General features: G+C 41.7%; 1 protein-coding gene across 2 annotated transcripts in view; it reads left to right on the top strand.

The window, feature by feature from the left end:
- The window catches only part of XYLT1 (xylosyltransferase 1), a 175,106-nt gene that overhangs the window by 31,769 nt on the left and 121,049 nt on the right, over positions 1 to 22,288 (top strand). Inside the window, exon 1 of one of the 2 annotated variants that reach the window (XM_027684262.1) lies at positions 17,406 to 17,442. The exons of the other annotated variant lie outside the window; for it this stretch is intronic. The gene's annotated coding sequence lies outside the window, so the exon portion shown is untranslated. Of the gene's footprint in view, positions 1 to 17,405; positions 17,443 to 22,288 lie in introns of those variants that run through there. 2 annotated transcript variants of the gene reach the window in all.

Here is a 22,288-nt window from a genome sequence, read left to right as displayed (position 1 = left end):
GATTGTGCAGGAGGAAAGCATTTGCCTTCAAGACCTGTTCAGCTGTGAGCAGAATTGCCACTACAGTTTATTCATTGCCTGGTCCTTTTTTTTTTTTTTCTTAGACACCATCAGCTGGCATACTTGGCATTAAATTGGAAGGAATTAGTTTGTAGTAGATTGCTGTAAAGTGATATAATAATCTCCCTGCTCAGTAAAAGTCTGATTTATATGGCGTTTTCATCTCAGGATGTACATGTGAAAGGAAAGAGCATTCTAATTGCTTTTACATCCCATGCAGTAAGAAAGTGGATTTTGGAAGTTAATGCAAAAAGCAAAGTTGCTCAGTAGTTAAAGGTATTTATAAAATACCTTTTTATATTTTACAAAATACCCTTTTTTGGGTCCTGAGTAGGTGACCAACTCATGTTATTGAAAATAGAGCTCTCTTAAAATTGCATCTTTATTTTTTCATCAGGCTAAGTCTTTCTTACAGCTTTCACAGAGTTATTGAAGGCACAAAAGATATGCTCTGGTGAATTCAAAGAAAGGTTTTCAAGGCTGTTGTCATGTGGAATAGGAAGGAAAATAATCCAGTCCATCTGACGTTGTGTGAGAGTATTGGTTAGAAACACATTGCAGTGTGTCTCCAGGTAGAAGGGGAGAATACTCAGTTACTACAGATTAATGCTTTGAAACGGATTTGAAATGGAGATTTTCATGTCTCTGGGTGGAGTGAAGGATTGGAACCTCTTAGTGAATGATAAAGAAGTGTTTTGGGTGTGTCAGGGTAGTGCTGCAGCACATCAGCCTTTCAATGTGTATTTTCCAGTGTTCAGGAAGAGTAATTCTTCCTTTCTTCTGCAGTGCCATTCTCCCCCCACTCTTGCTGAAGCACATTTCAGTGAAGAACTTATCAATTGCACATTTCAAACCTTATTTTGTGGTATTTTTATCTCTTCATCAGTGAACTCCTCATCTGGATCTTTCATTAGTTCCAGAAAATCATGGCCAGGATTGGTAAGAGCCAGACCACCCTGGCCTCTACTATCTGAGGTCTGTCTGCAGGTTTTGGCTCTTACTTACAGTACTCTGAGTCATCTCACTTCAACGTTGTAACTCCTTCTTTTTAGGGTTTTATGTATTACTTTCCCTCAGCTAGCAATCAGAAACTCAGAGGCTCATTTCCTTGCTTCCTTTTTCGGAAATGAGTTGTCTTTTTTAGCAGAACTTGAGAATAACGCTCATCCATTACTATTTAAAGATCCTGCTTACCACATGTTAAGGAAGGTCATGAAGTTTCTTAACCTTCAGTCCATTAAAACAGCTCTAAAGGGCTGTGCATTAATTACATTTTTGCTTAGCTTAATACAATGGTATTTATTGCTTACTGAGAAAGCCTTACCTTAGATAATATGAGCTCCATTTCAGGTGCCAGGGACAGGTTTTCTCCTGGTCATTGAGGAATGAATGAATTGAGAGGATGTGTTTAGTCACTTTCAAAGACACCTGTTTAAAAAAAAGCCAATTATTGCTATTCTGATAATCCTTTTTTTACAAACCACATCCTCCCAAAGTCAGATCTGGTAAGTTGCTCTTTCTTGTTCAAATTAAAAACATACCCAGTTGGGCCAGTCAAATTCTGATATGATACAGATATGATACATGATATGGCATGAGCAGTGTCAGCTCACACATACATACATGAGCAGTGCTAGCTCGTATTAAGTAGATTTCTGGTTTATTTCCCCTGAAATTTTCAGCTTGTTTTCAATCAAAATAGTAAGAATACATTAAATGTTTTTTGTTTTACATGTATTAGTAGTCTTTTCAAAACAAATAAAGCCGTTGCCTTAGAAAGAACTGAACACTGTTGATTACACTGACAGATTTTTCTGTGAAAATTTTGAATTTTAAGTCATTCAATAGCAAAAAGTTCCTTTTATCTCTGTAAAAATACAATTACTCTAGGGGGGAGATAATGTTGAAAAACCGCACTATATTTCAAATACAGGAATCTTGTAATTTCTAGTTTGAGAGGTGTTTGGTTTACATTGCCTTTACTTAAAGGAACTATTGCTCACGGAAGCTACCAACAGAATGAGCGAAGGTATGTTTCCTCTTAGATAAAATTGAATTTCCTATCTGCAGCCCAGCAGTCACCTGTCAGTTGCAGAATAGTTAGAATGAGAAACACCTTCCTTTGATTTTTATTTTTTTGGTCTGAAACACTTGTGTCTCGTATAATATTGCCATTAGCAATGTAATGTTCAGTAAATTATCTGCCTCTGACAGAGCAACGGTGTTTATTTATACTTTAGATCAGTGATGGTATCTTCAAGAAAAGAGATATTGTATGTGTAGCAATTTTGTGTGTTTTTTTTACTTCTAAGCCTGGATGATCAGTCTGCACTCTTCTCAGAAGTGCTGGGTTTGTTTCAGCAAGTGGGAAACTTTTCCTTATGCTTGCATCTGCAACTTCCCTTTACAGTTTCCCAGTTTACAGTTTCCATGTTGATTTATTTTAATATTTCATGTCAGAAACTGAAGTATGTACTCTTCATAGTTAAAGTATGTACTCTTTTAGTTAAAAATCAAACAAGCAAACAAACAAAACCCACCAAGAAACCCAAATGAAACAAACAAAAACAAACAACCAAACCCCTCCAAAACTGGTAACTTTTGCTTGATCCAGGTGGCCAGGAAAATGCCAGGCTTGTGTTCAGACTCCTCCCCGTTAGCTTCAGTTGTTTTTTAAAGGCAAATCATGGTTCCTAGGACATTAAAAATACCCCCATATTTCTCTGTGAGCATCCCACGATGGTTATGTAAGTGTTTGGACACTGAAAATTTTGCATGAAAGTTGAGAATAAATTGCTCATCTTGTAGGTCCCTTGAAACAGGACTTGTTGTAATCATAACTCACCTAGTCCTTTTAACCCTTACTTTCTGGTAGCTCCTAGCCTTTCAAAAGGGAAAATCAAACTGTAGGAATAACCCCCCTGACACTGAGATTCAGCCCAGAAAAGGGAGAGATGCTAAACACACGGCATGAAGCCCACTGGGAAATTAGCACTTGCTTGTTTCTTCTGTGGAAGGTGCTCAGATACAGATGACTGTCTGTAGAAATCTGTGATAGCCTTATGTGATGATTTCTGCTTCCAGGACATAAAATACAAGGATTTACTTTTTTTCTGTGTGTTTTGTCCAGAGGGATGGCAGTGCAGGGTGGGATGGCAGTGCAGGGTAGCACCGTCAGTTGTTTCTTTTCATCTGTTACGTGTCAGAAAGAAGAGCGTGCTCCTGTACCAGCCTCTTCTCCTGTTTACAGCAGTGTTTGGAGTTTGTGGAGTATCAGCCTATGAAATTCTGACCTCTAGGAGTTGGGATGAACTGCCTTCATCCATTCTGCCTTTAGTTGTAGCCTGAGTTTTTCTGTGTGGCTGAGATGAGGACTGTGATGTTGGGAAACACTCTTGAAGAAATTTCTGGAAGTCATTCTTCCCGTATTGTCATATTTTTTATTTCCACTGTACTAATTCACTGTCCCAGATTTTGGCACTGATTACTGGCAGAAATTGCACAGAGGCCATTTTTGTGGCCAAAGGGCACACTGAGTGCCAGAGGAGTGAGTCCTGTACCTTGATGTTCAGTGATATCATCTCAGCGGATGTCTTGGCAATGAAGGAGTTCCTCTCCCAAACAATGATGTGCTGTCTGCATCCCCTCCATCTGCATGTTGTTATGAATGCCGTGTGTTTTCCTCCACAAACTGAAAGGAAATGGTAGTTTCACAAGAACCTACTTGCCTTTCATTCCATAAGGACCAAGATTTGTTTTGTTTTGTTTTCTTGACTGGGTCAGCAATTATATCCTAAAAAAGATATGGCTGCAGTGATTAAAATGAATTAGCCAAGATGTTTATCAAGCTACTAAAGCCATGAAATCATACAATTAGTGGTGATGCAGTAACAGCAAGTTGGTCTTTCATCTCAATAATGTACAGATTTTTCATTCAGAGAAGTAGAATAGAGTTAAATTCTTGAACATAGGGGTAACTCTATAATAAAAGCCTCAAGTGATCAGTGTATTTGTAAAGGTATATATTTGCACAAGCAAATTTGCAAAATTGAGAAACCCTGTCAGTAGTGGAATACTTCTGCTCCCTTTCAGAGGTGATGATGGAAGCTCTTAGCCTGTGTGCTTCACAGCTGTAATTAGATGTGCAAACAAGCACTGTCCAGGCTTGGTAACTTACTGCTGGAATGCTCAGAAAGGAGCTTCTTCCTATGGAATGTTCTTCTTAAACTGTGTTTCTGTTATTCCACAAAGCTACAGCTCTTAAAAATGCAGTCAAGTCAGTAGGAGACAAAAGAGAAATAGATGGAATTTCAGATAGAAATCTAAAGCCAGTTTTAAATGCTTCTTGTGATGTCCCTCTGTCTCTTGTAACCTGTGCTGTGCAGGAGCTTTGCACCTTAAAGCAGGGTAATATGAGTTTTCATTAGTGTAGATTCAGGCCAAAGGCTGAGCCCATGTAAATTCAGCCTTCAGCCTCCACCAAACAAGATACTATAGAGGAAAACCTTTCAGCATAGGGTTCTAGATGCAACAATGGGGTACTTGTTTATATGGTTTTTCAGGCTGCATTTAGAGATGCTAAAAGTGTAGACAGATTTCAAATGATGATTTAATTGTTTACAAGTGAGTGTTTTCTGCAGCATACAAAAGAGATGAACTAATCCCCAAAGGCTTTTTGATATAACTCGAACAGATGATTTCCTGACATTGTTATATATCCTGGTTTAAGGCAATGAATAATTAGCTATTTAAGTTTTAAAAAAAATACCTTGAGAACTAGATGTCAGCTGAAAAGCTGTCAGTAAATTTGGAACAGCTTTGCATGTCAAGTTGATTATAGCAATGAATAAAAGGAATTACAGGAAAATGAACCATGCAGTGTGCAGTTTTTAAACTTCAGTCTCCCCACAGTTTCTCCTGTCTCATTCTCCAGATTCCTAGGGTGCTTGTGATACAATCAAGCTGAGGAGTTCCCTTTCACAAAATCCTTTCCTGTGGGCAACTCTTTCTTATTATTTACTCCTCTTCGTAAATGTGCAGTCACTTGAAACTTTACATTCAAGGATTTCCCCCCTCCAGACCCAAGTGCCATTAATAACATCTTTTGTCTGACTTCCTGAAATATGGAAAGCCACTTACTGCACAGCTTCAGTTCTAGGCAACTGCCTGGCATCAGGCAGGCAGCTCAGCTGAGGACAGCAGGTTCTCCTCCCCTGCACATCCAGCAAGATGCCATGTTTATCTTCCACTAATAGAGATTATTTTATGTATTCCAAAGTGGATTGGATACAACAGAGCAGTTGCTAGGTCTGACCTGAACTGTTTGCAGGCTTAGTGGGATGGTACTAAGTGAATTGCAGTAAAGAGTTGTGGGGCCTTTTGAACAAGAGCGTGAGGTTGGTTTTGTCTGTGGCTGTGCATGAAAGGGACATACAAGCTAATTAAGGTCTTACAAATCTGTTTCATTTAAGCAGGTGAATTAATGTTCTCTGAATTATTCAGCTTGAAGGTAAAATTGGCATCTGTACTAAAGTTAGGAATCTAGATGGGGTGAAATCCTGACACCTACACGTGGGGAAGCAGCACTGACTGCAGTGATGGAGTAGAGATACTTTAGGAGGAAATTGTGAGACTCGTATTACGTGAGCAATTGTCACCGTGGTGTCTGAAGGCCAGTGCAAAATGGAGCTGCTGTGTGGCCATCTGGATGACAATTGCTGTGTACCAGCACAGAATACCTGTCTGATATGTTGCAGTGGCAGATTCTGCCTTTCTGACATCATCTGGCCTGTAGTGAACCAAAGCAGTGCTGGAAACCTGTCCGAAAAGAGCGAGGGAGCCTCTCCTGGCAGAGGCAGATGTGCTGTGTATGAAGAGATGGCTTATTGAAACTAGACTGGAGGTGATCTGACAGCAGTGATGCACAGAAGAAGGGCTGGGGGGGAAGGAGAAGAATGAAAACCTGGAAATTAAGGCTGGGTTTGAGAGGTTCCTCACTGACAGCTTCCCCATTCAGGCAGTGAGCAGCAGTGCCTTTACTTTGCACTGCGTGTTACTGTAACCCTTTCTTTTGCCTATGACTGTTCCTTGCCATGTCATTTAAATGTGTAATGTGGAGCAAGGTTTGTTTAAGAATGCTTTAAAATTATTGTTTTGGGAATTAATAAAGCCCATGTCCCATTTTAGTACACCCATGTTGGCCTCAGTTGGTTCTATTGGAAATAAACCATCATTTGGGGCTGCAGTAATTTTCCTACTGATGCAGCATAAATACAGTGACAGTGTACACCAGTATAGCCATACAAAGGCAAGCTCCTACAGTGTATTACTAAGTACTTGGCTGTTTATGAGGGGCTTAATGGCATCACATGAATGGATTGGTAGCTAAATGAAGGATTGACGAAGCTAATCTCTGTGAGAATCCTCTTTAATGAGTTAATGAGGTGTTCTTATGGGCTCCCTGCACACACAGATGCTAATGAGAGTTTTTCCAACTTACCAAGTGATGAAACTTGGATCTGCATCCAGGCTGATAATAAAAATGATGGATAGGTTCTGTTATTTGGGAAAAATATGTTTTAGTTCTGGCATGAAAACTGCAGAAGGGAGCCAAAACTGCTGTTCTACCTGCATATTCTTTATCTTTTATTGTAGCTTAATGATTAAACTCAGTGTCTAGTGCTAAACCCTCAGTGCTTCCAAAGCTGAAAATCAGCAGGTGTACTTAAAAAATAAATTATTTATTCCATCCTTCAAAGATCAGTGTTACCAAATTCCGTGTTGAAAAAAATAATTCAAAATTTTTCAAACCGTTGTTTGGTTGGGGTTTTTTTGTTTGGTTGTTTTTGTTGTTGGGTTTTGTTTGGTTGTTTTTGGGTTTTGTTTTTATTGTGTTGGTTGGTTTTGGTTGGTTGGTTTGTTTGGGTTTGTTTTTGTTTTCTTAAAGATTGGAATGTAGTAAGTTTATGCAGAGGAAGTGTCCGGTCCTAAATTGATTTATCAGGGACTTTAATCCATAAAACCACAGTTTTTGAAGTTATACTGGGGAAATGGGGAAAACAGATCTTGGTGGGTTTTAAGGCATCATGTTATTTGTAGCAATGGGATTTTTTTAAATTCTTTTTTTCCTGGCTGTGTTTGAACTGGAGGTCTCAGCCTTGTTCCTGTCAGTGGCCTCCTGCACACCTGACACCTGCCAAGGGCTGCGTTGCTTCCACACGTCCTGTTTGACTCTGGGGAAAGGGAAAGTTGTTTGTTTTCGGGGTGGGCAGGGGCAGGGAGGAGATGTTGTGCACTGTGTGGGGCTGTGGTTGGATGAGGGGGATGGATGACAGGCGGCTGTGGCTGGAGCGTGTCTGATCTGCCTGCCAAGGATCTGGGGGCAGTATCCTGATGCTGGACGTGTCCTCTTCACCTTACGGCGGGCTCGCACCCGTCAGACACAATCGAGCTTTAATGCAATCATCAGATTTCGCTGGCGTGCTCTTTAATCCTTGTTCCAGGTCATTAATGAATTTGTTCAATATGACCTCCCCTCAGCTCAATACAGCGCCGTTTATCATTATCATTTGTTTACAGTCCTGCAGCCAGTTCTCAATTCCAGTGCCGTGCTTGCCCCTTCCCCAGTCTTTTTGAATTAATTTTTCAATTAGGATTTCGTGAGACACAGATGCTGTCCTAAAATCCAGAAAATATGACCTCCACTGTGTTCCTTTAATCCACTCTCTCTGTAACTCTATCAAAGAACAAATAAAGCAATTAAATTTGTCTGGCAGGCTTTATTCTGTATAAAGCTATACAGGCTGCTTCTCTTTCTATTACCCTCAAGATTTTTAGCTGGATTTTCTTAACAAAGCAGATTTACCCTTATCTTTTTTTTTTTTCCTTTTCTGTTCCCTTCCCCTCCTCAAAGACCTAGGGCTGCGTTCCCAGCTTCTTGGTGTCCTCAGTTTATTCTGTTGAAAGATCCTGCTCATGAGAACAGCGGGATGGAAAGGCTCAGGGCATGACCCTGGCTCTGTGCCAGGCCATGCCCCTCTCAGGAAAGGCCCTGGGTGGTTGCAGAAGGGTTCAGGATGGTGAAGAGCTGAAGCTGCTGCTCTTGGATGACTCCACAGCCGTGCTTTGCTCTGCTTTGAGAGCGGGGATTGCGTGGGTGTCTTTTCCTGCGTGCAGTGCAAAATCTGGTGAAAATGTGCTTGCTTTTTGTTGTTATTGTTGCTGGGGCTATGCCAACACCACTTAAGCTGGCCCACCACTGTATCTCTCTCTTTTCCGAGTGCTTTGATTCGGATTTCCAGCTCGATTACCTGTGATAGCTACAAGTGAAACTCTCAGCCCTTGTGCTGACTGGCTGACTTGTGTTCACACCGTGGCAGTGCCTGACTCAGCTTTGAAGCTGGCCGTGCCTGAAGTCTGTTCTCTTGAGCTGTTTCTTTAACTTTTGAACGTGTTCCTTTCTTGTGGTAACTTGCTTGTCTGGAAACTTTAAATGAGCCTGATCTTTGAATTCAGTCACAACCTTCCTGCTGATTTTTTTTAAACCATGTCCTGTTTCATGTAATATTCTAGCAGATTGTTCTCGTAACAGATGATGACTGGAGCGATTGTCAGCCAGGACATTTTTTTCCTTTAAATGCAATGCTTATACACTGAAGTGAATTAATGTCTCCTTCCGAGTGCTTTTTTATGTAGCTTTTTAAGACACTTGGTTATTCTATAGACTTCTCTAGCTCTATTAAAATGTTGCATAAGAACATGTATCATTTTTCTCTTTTCTTTTGCCTAGAACTACAAATAACCCACATCCATGAGTGTAATTGTACTCAAACTCATACCCAGGCTGTACCTCCTGGGGTGCCCTCTCAGAGGCTTCCATAACAGCATCTGCTGGGGGAAGAAGTGGGCATGAAACCAGAGTTCACAGCAGTGAGGAGGTGTGGGGTTTTCAGAGGTGAGGTGGGGCATGGGGGGGAAAGATCTTTTTCAGTATCATCTGGTACACTTTGCTATCTCTAAAAAGCCCAATTATATTAATCCAGGAGATTAGCATTCCTTGTCTTTTTACACATTTGCATTTCAGGCTGAAATTAATTTACTGCCTGAAACAAACTGTGCAGTTTGTTGGGACAACTCAACAATGCAGCAAAGCCGTGGCTCCTGCCAGCTCTTAATAAATTATTAAGGAAAGCAGGACAGTTGACCCTTGCTCTGAGTCAGTTAGATCATCATTCTTAAGCACAGATTCAAAAAGTGGTGTCAGAGCATCTGTACTGTAGTAAGGTGTCAAGGCTGAAAGATAAGTCTGCCTGGAGTTAATAAGTTAAAACATTAACTGTCTTTTGCTTGTACCTGTGAGACAGCGTGTCTGGCCTGGGGAGCTAACTTGTTCAAAATGTCAAAGCAGTACTTGGACAGCAGCATCTCCATGGTCAGACATATTTTACAGACATCTGGGAAAGCTCCCTGCTGCTGTCTGCGTCTGCTGTTCTTAGGCTTTTATGGCCTTGGCTGAGTTCAGGGGTCTGTGCTGAGCTGGTAACAAAAGATACTTTTCAGGTGGTAAAGCCCACCAAAGATAGGGATAGTTCCAGCTTCATTTTTAACTGAAACAGTATTTAATAGACAGAAGATTCAGTCTGTGGCTTAAATGTTTGGTAGGATGGTATGAATTTATTTTGGGTAGTGGTTTTTAGGGAGGTATTTGGGAGCTCGGGGCTATTTCTGGGCACTGACTTATTGCAAGCTAAGGGATAGTAGGTCTTGCTGTAGTTCAGGTTCTGTAAATGACTATAGTCCTCTGTAAAGCTCCTACAGACAAGAAAACAGATTTATCTTTGTGGAAAAGCTTAGATTTAACTGAGCTGCTCTTTGACTGCTGGATAAGCACACAATCGTTCATTTGGGAGAAGACACATGTGCCATGCTCAAGTCCTGGGCAGACCCTCGGCTTTTTGGCTTTGAAGGAGCTTCACTGATTTATTCTACTAGCCAAGGATTAGAGAAGTTTTTACCAAAGCCATCAGCTACTAAAGAGACTGCAGTTGCTTCTGGTGGTGAAATATCCAGAGTCAGTGTGCAGGAGACATTGGGCACGTCAGCTTTTCGACCTGACGTTTTTGTTCTGCTGCTTGATATGTACCTCACCAAACTATATCAAGGTAGTCAAAGACTAAGTAGCTGTACATAGATTTCTCAAGTCTTGCTGACTTGTTTCAAGTTAAGAAAACTTAAAGTCCCATCTTTTTCTGCAGCCTGTGTTGTGGAGGAGTAGAAATTACCTGGCAGCTCAGGCCTCTTCACATTTCCAGTACTGTTATCCCAGACTTAATTTCCAAATGCTTTCTAACGCCTTTTCTTTCACGTGGAAGAACTTCCCCAGTATGGCAAAGAGGTTACCCTCCCTGCCACACTCAAGTATGTGCTGCTGAAGTTATTCAGTGGTGTGCTATTTTTGTTCTCAGTAACATGGGTTCTCTTGACCCCTCTGTAATCCACACAGAACCCCCAATGCACTTGGACTGGGGACAAAGGCTGTAAGTGTTTGGTGTTTTGATCTCAGATTTTGCTATTTTGTCTTGAATTTTTGTATTTCAAATGGTATCTCTGCAGAGTTCATCCTTTTCGTATTTTTGCTGTGTGTGCTCCTTTCCCCCTTTAGTAGGTGTATTTCAATTTTTTTTTTCCTTCCCACCTGCACTCCAGCCTTATTTAATCCATGTCCTCTTCTTCTAGAGGATTACAGCCAATTTCAATGTATTTATATACATTGATATATACATTCTTGCTTCTTCCTAATACTTTCCACCTGGGACACTCTCCTAGGTGTGCTGCAACTAAGGACGGTGAGAATAGGTCAAAACATGCAGAGTAGCAGCAGGAAAACTGTGATGTAGTTGCCATCACAGAAACATGGTGACTCACACTACTGAGTGCTGCAGGGGATGGCTGTGAAATCTTCAGAAGGGCTAGTCAAGGGAGGACAGCTGGTGGGGTAGCCACCTGTATGTTAGGGAGTGTTTTGATTGTCTAGAACCTGTGTTGTATACTTAAGGGTGTTGACCAAGAGAGTAGTTTTATGGACCTGATCATAAAATTCTGTGTCTCAAATTTTAGTAGATGTCCTGGCTTAAGATGCCCTCCCATTTTAGCAAACCAGATGAGGAAATTATCTTGTGTAAATATATTTTCCCCCAGTGGTTTGTTTTTGGTTAGGATCAGTTCTGCAATTTGGCCACACAAACACTTCATTTGTCAAAATTAAGGGCTGGCAGAGGCCACGTGGGCTCATGTTGCTGCTGAGGAACAGGTTGGTTAAGCTGTGTACCAGTGAGGCTATTAGAAGTGAGGGCACTAATTGCAGCTCAGTGGTTTGGAGCAACCTCTGCACATTGTGGCATCCTGGGAACTCGCAGGAGCTGCAGGACCACCCGGCACATTTGAGTGGGGCTGCTCCACCTCCACTGTGGCCACATCTTGTCACTGGCACTGGTTCAGAGAGGAGCCCCTGGAAGGTATCTGCATCCTGGCTTCCTTCACTATGGGAGTTCTCCCCTCTCCTGGGGCTTCAGTGTCTGTCCATGTCATGCACGGGACTGAGAGCAGGGCTGAGACCCGAGCTGGGGCTGTATGGACACAGTGACGTGGCTGTCAGGCAGTCGAGAAGCAGCTGCTGTCCTGCCCCAACACTGCAGTGGGACTGTGCTGTCCTGGGTTACTGGGTGACATGGGTCCTTGCTGAGGCAGGAAGAGAGCCAGCAAGCAGGGTTCAGCCTGGCCCTGCTGCTTGTCCTGGGGTGTTGCTTCATGCTACCTACATCCCTTCGGTGTTCCTGCTCCTTGGAAGCTTCTGTCACTGTACGTATGCTCCATCTGCCCTCTGCTCCCATCTGTCTCTTCAATGGACACGATAAGTGTCTGTGTCTCTTTGAGATATGAAAATTCAGGTGTGTGGCTTTCAGAGCAGACAGGTTGGCTGCCCCTTTTCTGCACTGTTAGTTTGTGTAAGGTGAAGTTTTATATGCTTTGGGTTTGGCCTCTGACACTGCTTGCCTAGAGCTGGCTGCACTGGCTGGAATCCTGTCTTCACTAAATGTTTGTTTCCAGACCATTGCAGCTGTACTAAGTGGTGGAAAAATTGGTATATTGATAGCACAGTAATTTCTTCCTGAGAACCACTATTCATTTGAACAGTGTTAGTCAGGGGAAAAAATGGTGCAAATGTGCTCATTTCCAGTCTTGGCATTTCACAATCAGTCTTTCATTGAATAATTGTTCTTAATGCATTGTAGGAAAGATTCTCTGTAATACTTTTCCTTTCTTCTAACTGCCTTATGGAGGAGGAAAAAAGTCAAATAATAGCTTCTACACCTGTGTACTAGACCATCCCAGTGGTGTTAAGATGGCTAGCAGAAATAATAAAATTATGATTTATGTGGCCTGTCATGACAAGCTGATAATTCTATGGAATTGGTGTCTTTTCTTGAAATATCCTTTACAAAGCAGTTACAGTGAGGTGCTTGGGTACATTGGTACTAGCAAGTCCTTTCTGTCTTCTCCTCTTCGTGCAAACATTATTATGGAGCTTTTGAAGTTATCCTAAAACACAACAACAAAAAATTGGCCTGGTGCCAGGCAGACCACCCTGGAAATGCTCACCCTTCGCAGGTGTTGGTGCAGATTCTGATGGTGGGCAGTGTGATAAAAATCAGATCTGCAAGAGCATTTTTTGAGTGACTTCAGAGCTTCCTGTCCCCTGCCCAGCAGCTCCTGTCCAGGCTCACCCGGCTCACAGGAACACTGCCAGAAAGTCACTCTTCCCTACATAAGTGTGAGATAACTGGTGGTTTAGAGGCAGTTGTTAGTGTGACTTGTGTCTAAGGGTTACCATTAAGGTTACTGAACACTTCCTGGAATAAGATGCTGGGTTTTGTTGCAGAGACACATCTGCAGGGGAACTCCATGCATTGGTGCCCCGGGTGCTGCTCCAGGGCACTCGTGCCACCACCAGCCTTACCATGTGTGGGAGGTTACCTGACTTGCGTTCCCCCTCACTAGTGGAGAGATGGCAGAAAGATGGGGAAGTGGCAGTCCAGGCAGTCCCTTCCAGTCCTGTTGGTTTTGTTTTGGTTTTTTTTGTTTGTTTGTTTCTGTGAATATACACAGGTTTAGAGCCAAATTTGAGTGTAGGATAAAAACCACAGGCTGGCAGTCTAACAACCCCCTGGGTCATAAAATGAGTCAGCAGAAGAGACGAAGCCACAGTGCCCTGGGATAGCTGTACCCCTCAACTGCAAATTGTAAAAACAGCCCTGCCCACACAGGGAGCTGCTGTTATGTGGTCCTGCCTTACAGGCAACAGAGCAATTGGAGAGGAGGTGTAAAATATCACTTTTAGGGGAATGTTTTGTGTTTTTGTCTGAAACTGTGGTTTCGTGGGAAGAAGTATTTGGTGATGATGCTGGCATTTGTTACTGCTATTTGCCTTCTTACCCTGTCCCTAACTGCTGGTTCTTCCTTCGTATCCTCCCCCTCCTGGCTTTGCTGGCCACCTCTCTGCTGTGCCAGCACAGCTATCTTTGCCTTGTGTCATGAGCTGAGTGAAAGAACTGATTCAGTTGTAAAGCGACACAAAACAAATAAATAAAACTAAAAAAGAACTTTTCAAGCTGGTTTGGTTCCCCTGTGTGTCCAGGGTCCAGCTGCACAAAAGGTGGAAAAGCTGCTGCAGTGTGATGCTGCAGTTCTGCGGTGAGGGCACCTGTGACTGGTACTGCTGGGGGCCACTGCCCTGTGCCAAGACACACCCAGATCGGTGCTGCCACCAGGCACGGAGAGAAGTGAGTAGAAACTGAGAGAAAATAGCTCATCAAGTATAAAAAAACTTTTCACATTCCTGCCACGCTCGTCAAAGCTGAACAGAGCTGCATGGGAACTCAACGGGCTCAGTCCTGAAGTGATGGAAGGGGCAGTGAGCAGGTTTGTCTGCAGGAACGGGTCCAGTGCAGCCAACAGCACTCTGCTGAGTCTGAGCACTGGGCTTTCCTGCAGTCAGGCTTAGATCAGGTTTGATTAGATTGAGGCATAGATTGAGTTACCATATTAAAACCTGATGTCTCTTGAAACTGTGCTAGAAAACCATATCTTATGGTCAAGGTCCTGAGGTTTTCTCTCCTATTTATCATATGACTTAGGAGTAGTTGGTCTATTCCTCTGTACCTCAGTTCCTCTGAGTCTTCCTATCCTTTAGTTTTGTTTTGGGAAGGTTGCAATGTCTGAAAACATTTGTCTCTTTCTCATATGGGAGTGAGACATTAGCACTGTGAAATACACAGTAATCAAACCCAGACCAGAGCTGCTGTTCTCAGTGTCACCTTTCAATAGTAAACAGAGTCTTATCCTGATCAATCTTTAAAGGTAATTAATGTGTCGTGCTGTTAATACAGCACTGTCATACTGTTCACACTCCAGTTCCACTACAGATTTCATTTGATCACAAGCACTGGAGATTAATGATTCATAGCACTTGAAAATCGGCAGTCTGAAATTTCAGAGGGGACGATTGCTGACATCCCCAGGGTTCAAGTATCACAACTCTTGTGGTACTGTGTCAGACTGCTGAAAACTGGTAGAACTTAAGTGGAACATATTCAAACCAAGCAAAACTTGGCTCAGAATGGTGCCACTTGTTCTGCTCTTCATTCCTAAGCGTTTCCATGTGTTGACGTGGACGAGTGATAACTTCGGTCTTTGACTCAGACTTTTCATTAGCAATTAATGATCAATGAGAGCAGGCAGGTTGGACAGAGCACAGAGGTTGTACCTTAAACTGTGTACCTTCATCTCTCACATGTGGGCTATTCCTGTGCACATTGTCATCCATAACCATCAGGATGTGCATCAGGCCACGCACACAAGCTGGAGGAGAATAATGGGATTTACCCAGATAGGACATTTATTTGGCACTGGTGATAGGCAGATGATTTTAATAACATGCCTCTTTCCTACAGTAAGAGTGAGAGCCTTTCTTCTAAGTTGCTGACATTTAGCTTAAATTTTAAAACTATTTTTTGCATTTGAAAACTGAATTTGACTATGTTTATGTCCTCCCTCCTTCACCCTTCTCAGCTTCCTTATTGCCTTGCTTAAAGAGGAGAATTGGGATGCATTCTCTGCAGTTGTGGCTCTGAGAGCTGTTCTGTGTGATACCTGTAAGTGCATGAGTGAAACAGAAAAGCAGCTTGATAGGCCCATGCTGATCCATCATGATCACAATGGGGAAATAATGCCATTCAGAACATGGTTTGTATTTACAACTTTCTTCAGTCTGGAAAGCTTTTGAAATTAGAAATTACCATAAGAAATCTTTTCTGTTCAGCAAGTATTGGACTTTGTTTGCCTGGCTTTTAAATAGTCTGAAACCTTATCTTTTACAGGAATCCCCTAATCTTTCCAGGATGTTTTATACATACAGTAGCTACTTCCTCTTATAGAAATATTGTCAGTTGGAAGTGAACAGTACATGTTGAAAAAGCTTTTGTCTGCAATCAAATTGGCATCGACTGAGAAAATCCAGATGATCTCCCAAAGGGGAGCCTCTGCAGCTGGGCTGTTCTTTGTAACAGTAGTATTTTGCTTTTTATTTAAACATGTTTTGTATTCTATCTGACATGCACACCTGCCAGTATTGTGATCTTCCTGCTATGATAGAAATCTGAGTGGGGCCGTGTAGGACAATGTTGTGACCAAACTAGCATTGCTTAGAGTCCAGCTGCAAAACAGATGAGTTTGTCCCCACCAAGTCTGGTAGAGAAGAGCTGTGAGTGCTGCCATCGTTTGTTTTGGAGTAAGGCCACCCAAGGATGAGAGTCCTCTCACCTCCACTCTCACCTTCAGATAATTCCCCCCCTCTAAGCTTAGCTGATGACATGATATTGGGATTTCTTTTTTTTCATTGGGTTTCCTTCCAGTCTTGATATCATTTGGCCAGCTGTCAAACAATATCTACTACATCTGTGCCATAATGGTCCTCTGGTGTTAAGTGTAATCTTTCACAACCTGTTGTAAGTTAGCAGTGTGACAGGTAATCGTGGACTTTTTCACCTGGGCACACTGTGGTCCCTGGTTCATAACTTGCTGAGTGGAGGAAATGTGTATCAAGGGTTTCAAGGCCAATTTCCTCCTTAACTTTTTTTTCCTGGTTTAATAACTTGTTTTTTCATTAGTATACTTAGGTTGATTATTTTTTAAAAAGCTGCTTTATAGGTATAATTAAAAGTAAAAGGAATATATAGTTTCTTGGAGGAAAGTCACATTATTTCATTCTGTTCTGTGATTTAGCTAGAGTGAGAATCACAATGACTCAAAACTCAAAATTAATCTCAGGAGCCTGATAGTCTGATAGACAAGAATTTACTAAACTAAAAGTTTAGAGGAAGCACCACTGACCTGGTTCCACTCTGTTAGGCTTTCCAATTCAACAGGATGTAGGAAGCAGAGGTGCTGGACCAGCAGGACCGAGGTTTTAAATGTCCCTTATCTTTTAGAAGATGTTTCTTTAAAGATTTTGCTTGAGTGCTAATTCTGGAACACTAATGATGGAGTCTCCTATAGGGATGTTATCTCTTTCTAACCTTTTAATTAACAGGCCAAATAGACGATTTTTGTGCTTTTGTGTTTAGAAGCTCCTTAATGAGGTTTAAATCCTCTGGCCAAGCTAAGTTAAGAGTTCAGATTTTGACACCAAGGAAGATGCCAGACTGCAGAAAGTGCACAGTGCACTTGCATTATAATGAGCAGAGCTGGAGAGACACATTCATCAGGATAAAATATTAATGGAAAACAAAATAACCACAGCTAACTGCAGCTGTTGGGAGGAAAAATTTTGCCAGGGATGTGACCAGTCCTTTCATCATCAAATCCTGATCAACTTTCTGAAAAGGTTCTAATGCCTTGAAATTACAAGAACACCAGTCAAATATTAATCTCATCTAAAACCAGTCAATTGTAATCTAAGAAAGAAATGTGAAAGAAGATTAAATCAAAGATGCAAGGGCCTGCATGTGGCCTTGAGTTGTTCTCTAATATGTTTTTAGTATATTCCTGTTACTTCCACTTTTTTTGCTCATCCAAATATTGTAGAGATTCTGTAATTTCTTTGCAATTTCCAGATGTCTGGAAAAGTGGTAACTCTTAAAAGAAAACAAAACGAAAAAAATCCTGCCATCCTTGTTCAAGCAAGTGTGTTTTGTTCCTGATATCACTACTTTGGACCAGTAACAGCTCAGAACACCTTCCTTTCCACTATTCCAGAGTAATGGCTGTTTCTGTCTGCTCTCTTTGTAGATGGAACCTCCTAGTCCCTACACCAGCTTGGAGACTCAGGTTAGTACTACCCCCATCCCACTGCTTTCTTACAAGAGACACTCAAAGAGAGGGCTGGTCTGGTGTTGCCTTCCATAAATATGATATTTAACCATGTTGGTGTCCCTGTAGAAGATGCAACTGTAGGAACTGTAGCCATAGCTCCCAACATGACTGACTGGGCAAGGAAACAGTAGATACAGCTGGACAACAACAGAATTGACTTGTATAAATCAGAAGAGAGGACGCAGCCCTTAAGGCAGTGTGAGCATCCTTTCATGAGATTCTCATTTCTTTTTGTATACTCCATTTCCTAGCTGTTTTTCTGATTCCTGCTGCTTGTGTGTTCCTCTCAAATACTGTTGTGCTGCTGATTTTTTTCTTTAGACATTACAATGAACAGTAATGAATCTGTGGAGCTGCCTGGCACTAGAAGGTCAAAGTGACAGAAGGGATTTTACAAAGTCACTGATGCTTTGATTTGTGTTTTCTAACAAGGCAGCATCATTGATTTCCATTCTCGCTGATCTTTGGGAGACAGCAAAGGCAATGGTACTTGCATACTGAAGATGAGTGTTTATTCAGAACACATTTCCAATGCCCCTTAGTGACTGCATAAATATTTCTACCTTTGTCTTCTGCTGGCCTTTCTCTGGGGAAGGCTTTTGACTGTTTTGTTATTTGTTTCAACAAGCCTACTACATCTATTTTATGGACCTCACTTCGGAGCCAAGCCTTTGTGAGTCAAAACTGGCAAGGAAGGATCACACAAAGTTTGTTATACACAGTGGCACTATAAAATGGTATCAAAACACAGAGTGCATAATAAAGTACTGATCTGTGTATGATGTAGAACTACAAATATACAGTAATAATGAAGACCTTATTACTGACTTAAAATAGTGTAAGAACATGAGTTTGTGTCAGTGAAGGTACAAGGGGAGAATGCACAAGTGAGTATGAGCAAGAGAACGTCTCACTTGGAGGAGAGGGGAGTGACAAGGAGATCATCAGCTCCAGCTGCTGCACATTATGGCTGAGGTGATGCCTTCAGCCCCAGCATAGGAATTCCTTGCCCTGCCCTGCCAGTCTGCATCTTCCCTGACCTGCATGTCCTTCACTCTTCTGACCCATTACCTGCTTGCTAATGCTGTCAGTGCCCCCAAAAGTTGCTGTTCTCAAGGGGCCTTAATATTTCTTAAGGTCAGGGAGGGCATAGGCACATTGTTTAATAAATAATAAAGGTAGAAATTAAAGGTATGCTCTTAAATGTTGGTATTTCTTTCAGTGTTACTGAAAGCCACATCCACTTCTGAATCCATTTTCTGTAGAAAGCTGATTACTTCTGAGGTTGCAATGCATGAGGAGAGCCAAACCCAACTTTTTAAGGGCAATGCACCTGTGTCCCAAAGTGTCCTAGACTGGGAGCTCCTCAGATGTAGGAGCTGAGACCAGACAGGTATCCTGCTGGATAGGAGAGCAGGATACCTGTCTGGTATCCTGGAGAGCAGAGGGAAGAGCCTGTCTCTCTGAGAGGTGGAAATAAATCTGGGTATCACAGCCAAAGTTCAGGGTGCAACTTTGCCTACTAGGAATATATTTCTCTTTACCTGAAGAGGTTAAAAGCATTCACATTAACAGTGTTTTATATCCTGACTAAGAGGTTAGCAGTATGAACTGCAAGTGTCTCTGTTTTCTCTGCTGTGAAAAAGCACTTTGAGAAAAATAACATCAGCAGCTTTAACATTTTACAGACTTGAACAGGATGTTAACTCAGTTAGTAAAGAATCTCCAATTTTGCAGAAGTTTCCTGCATGCTTTATTCCCTTCCTTTTTATTTGGGGAAAGATGGGAGCAGAGAGTTGCACTGCATTCCTTTGAGTAGACTGGTGAGCAACTTCTCTGCTTTGGTGGTTTCCTGCAGAATCTTGGGATGAATCAGCTCATTTGGGAGTTTTTCTCCACTACCCTCTGGTTTCCTGTCTCGGCTTGGTTTGGTTGGTATTTTGAATGTTGACATTTCAAACCCATGCTGTGTTCTGGAGGCCGTCTCATGAATTTTTCATATAATTTCCCCTCCTTTCTCTAGTCTTTCAATCAGCTGTACAGCTGTTGAAAACTTTACAGGTATGGCTGCAAGTGACCTTCTAAAGAGAGAATGGGTACTCTTCCAACCTGCTCAGCTTCAGCAGATCTCTTTGACCTCCCTTATACAGATATATTTTGGTTTGTGTATAAATGAACAGAGGAAACCATTGACTTGAGAGCTAAGCAAGTGTCCTCACTGATATTTTTCCAAGGAGAAGACAATTTTTGAAAAAAAAGAAAAAATTAGCACAATTCCCTCATATTCTTTTCTCTCTTAGAGGCACATGAAAGTAGTTTGTTCAGATTAGACCTGCCAAATCACATTACTGGTGCTAATCAAGACACAGTATATGGGGGATCAGTCTGATTTATACCCACCTGTGTTGGGACAGTGTGTCAAAAGATGATACAGTCAGATAGTTCCTATTCTTCCTGTTCATTTTTTTTTCCCCAAGTCTGTTGCAAATGGTACTCATCTAGGGTGAAACCCAGAAACTTCACTGTACTGGAAAAAATATTTTGAAACAAACCTCCCATTTCCTATCTCTAAATCTCTCTGTATGCTAATGCCAAAAACAGATACCCCTGAGCAGCCTTGAGGTGTTGGATAAGGTCGGGTTGTCAGGATTCTTTTGGAGGGTTCAGGTGCCTGCACTGTCATGCAAAGAGAAGCTGAGCATACTCTGCAAGGAAGAAAACAAAGAGAAAATGAAGGCTGTTTTCAGCAGTTGAGATGGTTGTACCTTACATCTGAAACAGCTGTGACTGTGTTTTGTGACTCCTTTTCTCATGATTTCAAAAGTTATCCCCATTAATGAGATTATGGCTGTCTCCCTTTCGCGCTTCCCATCCTTCACTTTTTTCACAAAAATACCAGGAGCCAAAGGGAATGGCTTTGGGAGAAGTTGGCCCAGAGATAAATTTTGGCCTAGTTTTTTGTTCCCTTGGACAAATGGAGTTTGTTATTACCTTTGGGTTAGAGAGACCATTGTTGGTCTCCTTGTAGCTTTGAGACCATGACAAGTTGTGTGACCGGATGCTACAGAGCCCTCTAAGGGTGACTGATACAGGACCAAGGAGTATTTCAGCTGGCAGAGGGAATGGGACTTTGTGTGGCAGGTGAGTGATGGGTGCAGCAGTGGCAGTTCTTACCTCTGCCCTCACCTGTGGGAGGAAAACCTTGCCATGTGTTTTCCTTTGGCCAGTGCTGTCCTCAGCACAGCTGTGCTCAGTGCTTGCCCTGAGAGCCGCTGTCTGAGGGATGCTGGGCTAAGCCTGCAGCAGGAAATGTGTGCCCTCGTGTCTCTGTGGTAAATGCTTGGTTTTCCACTGCTTGGAGGTCAGCAGCATCCCTTCTAAGATTATGGTAATAATAATAAAAAAAAATCCTATACATATGTATCCTATATTTCTCTTCATGGAATATAGGATACTAATTTTTTCCATGTTCCTAAAAGTCAAAACATTAATTAAAGAAAAAAAAAAGGCTTTATAAAGCTTTCTAACTTATGTAGGAAATAAAAAAAATGCACCTAGCTGTCAGCTCAGCTCACAGTGACCTGGATGCTGTGTAATAATTTAATTCCTTTCTCCTGTTCTTTGCAGGGCATTTGACATTTTCAGCATGTTTTCAGTCTGCTTGATGCTTTTAAAAGCTGTCCCATGGACAGTGCTGAGAATGAAATTTCCTCTGTGGGAGCTGCAGCCTGGGCAAACTCCCCAGACCCAGCACATGGGGAAGGGAACTTGTGTGATGGACAGGGGGGTATTTTCAACTTGTACCTGAACTCTGCATCCAGAGCTCACTAAACATCCTTCCTCTCACTTAATTAGCCTGAACTACAGCTCCTGTTCTCTGGATGTCAGCTGTGAGTTGGGGTTTTTTTTGTTCCCAGAAGTATTCCTGAGCTGTCCAGTGGGTTGTCTGTGCTTTCTTAATGCTCATTTGAGAAAATATTCTTATCCTTTCCATAAACAGGCAGGTTTCTAATTGTCCCTAAGGCCATTCAAGCGTGATGAAGTTTCAGGGTGTTCTTAAACAATTATCTTTAATTATGAATATTTTTAACAGTGCACCTACCAAAACCTTATGCTCCCAAGCTGTGATTTTAAAAAGTTAGGGGAATTGTGATATTTCCCAGCAGTGTCCTTTTAATTTGCACAGCATTCAAAATGCTTACCAGCAATAGCTAAGTTTGGTGATGGAAAGAAAATTTAGTTCTGTGTTTGCCTGTTTTTATTGTATAGGGCAAAATGGCAGAATAGATGTAAATTTATGTTAATTATAATCAATTGCCCTCAGAACCTAATGGTTCATTCTGACCCTCTCCCTACTGTACAGTAAAGCTATTCTCTGCACTTCAGATGACATCACGGAACAGGAAAATTCTTGATTTTTCCATAATAGTGGTAATGGAGATAAGGGATAAAAGGTTAGTATTTGATAACATAAAGTCTGTCTGATTGCTTAAATAAAGCTCTAAACAGATCTATTCTGATAACAAATAGACAACTGTACTAAGAAACAGAAATATTCAGAGACTAATTGAATCCATGGGTATCTATTGCCATTCTTTAAGTGAAATAAATCTAGAAGTTGTTCTGATAAATATATCTAGGAGTAAAGAAGTACTTCATATCTCACCAATTGCAAATACAATATATATTTGTGACAGTTGAGATATTGAAGTGAGTGGCTGTTAAGAATTTTACTGCTGTTTGCCTTCTCCTGTGAGTCACTTGCTGTCAGAACAGCAAGATAGGAGGAACTCACCTCTTA

Source organism: Neopelma chrysocephalum, unplaced genomic scaffold (assembly GCF_003984885.1).
Source record: "Neopelma chrysocephalum unplaced genomic scaffold, ASM398488v2 Primary Assembly neopelma1_65c, whole genome shotgun sequence".
Classification (NCBI taxonomy): Eukaryota; Metazoa; Chordata; class Aves; order Passeriformes; family Pipridae; genus Neopelma; species Neopelma chrysocephalum.
Note: the sequence above shows the minus strand (reverse complement) of the source record. Positions and strands in the feature narration are given on the sequence as shown.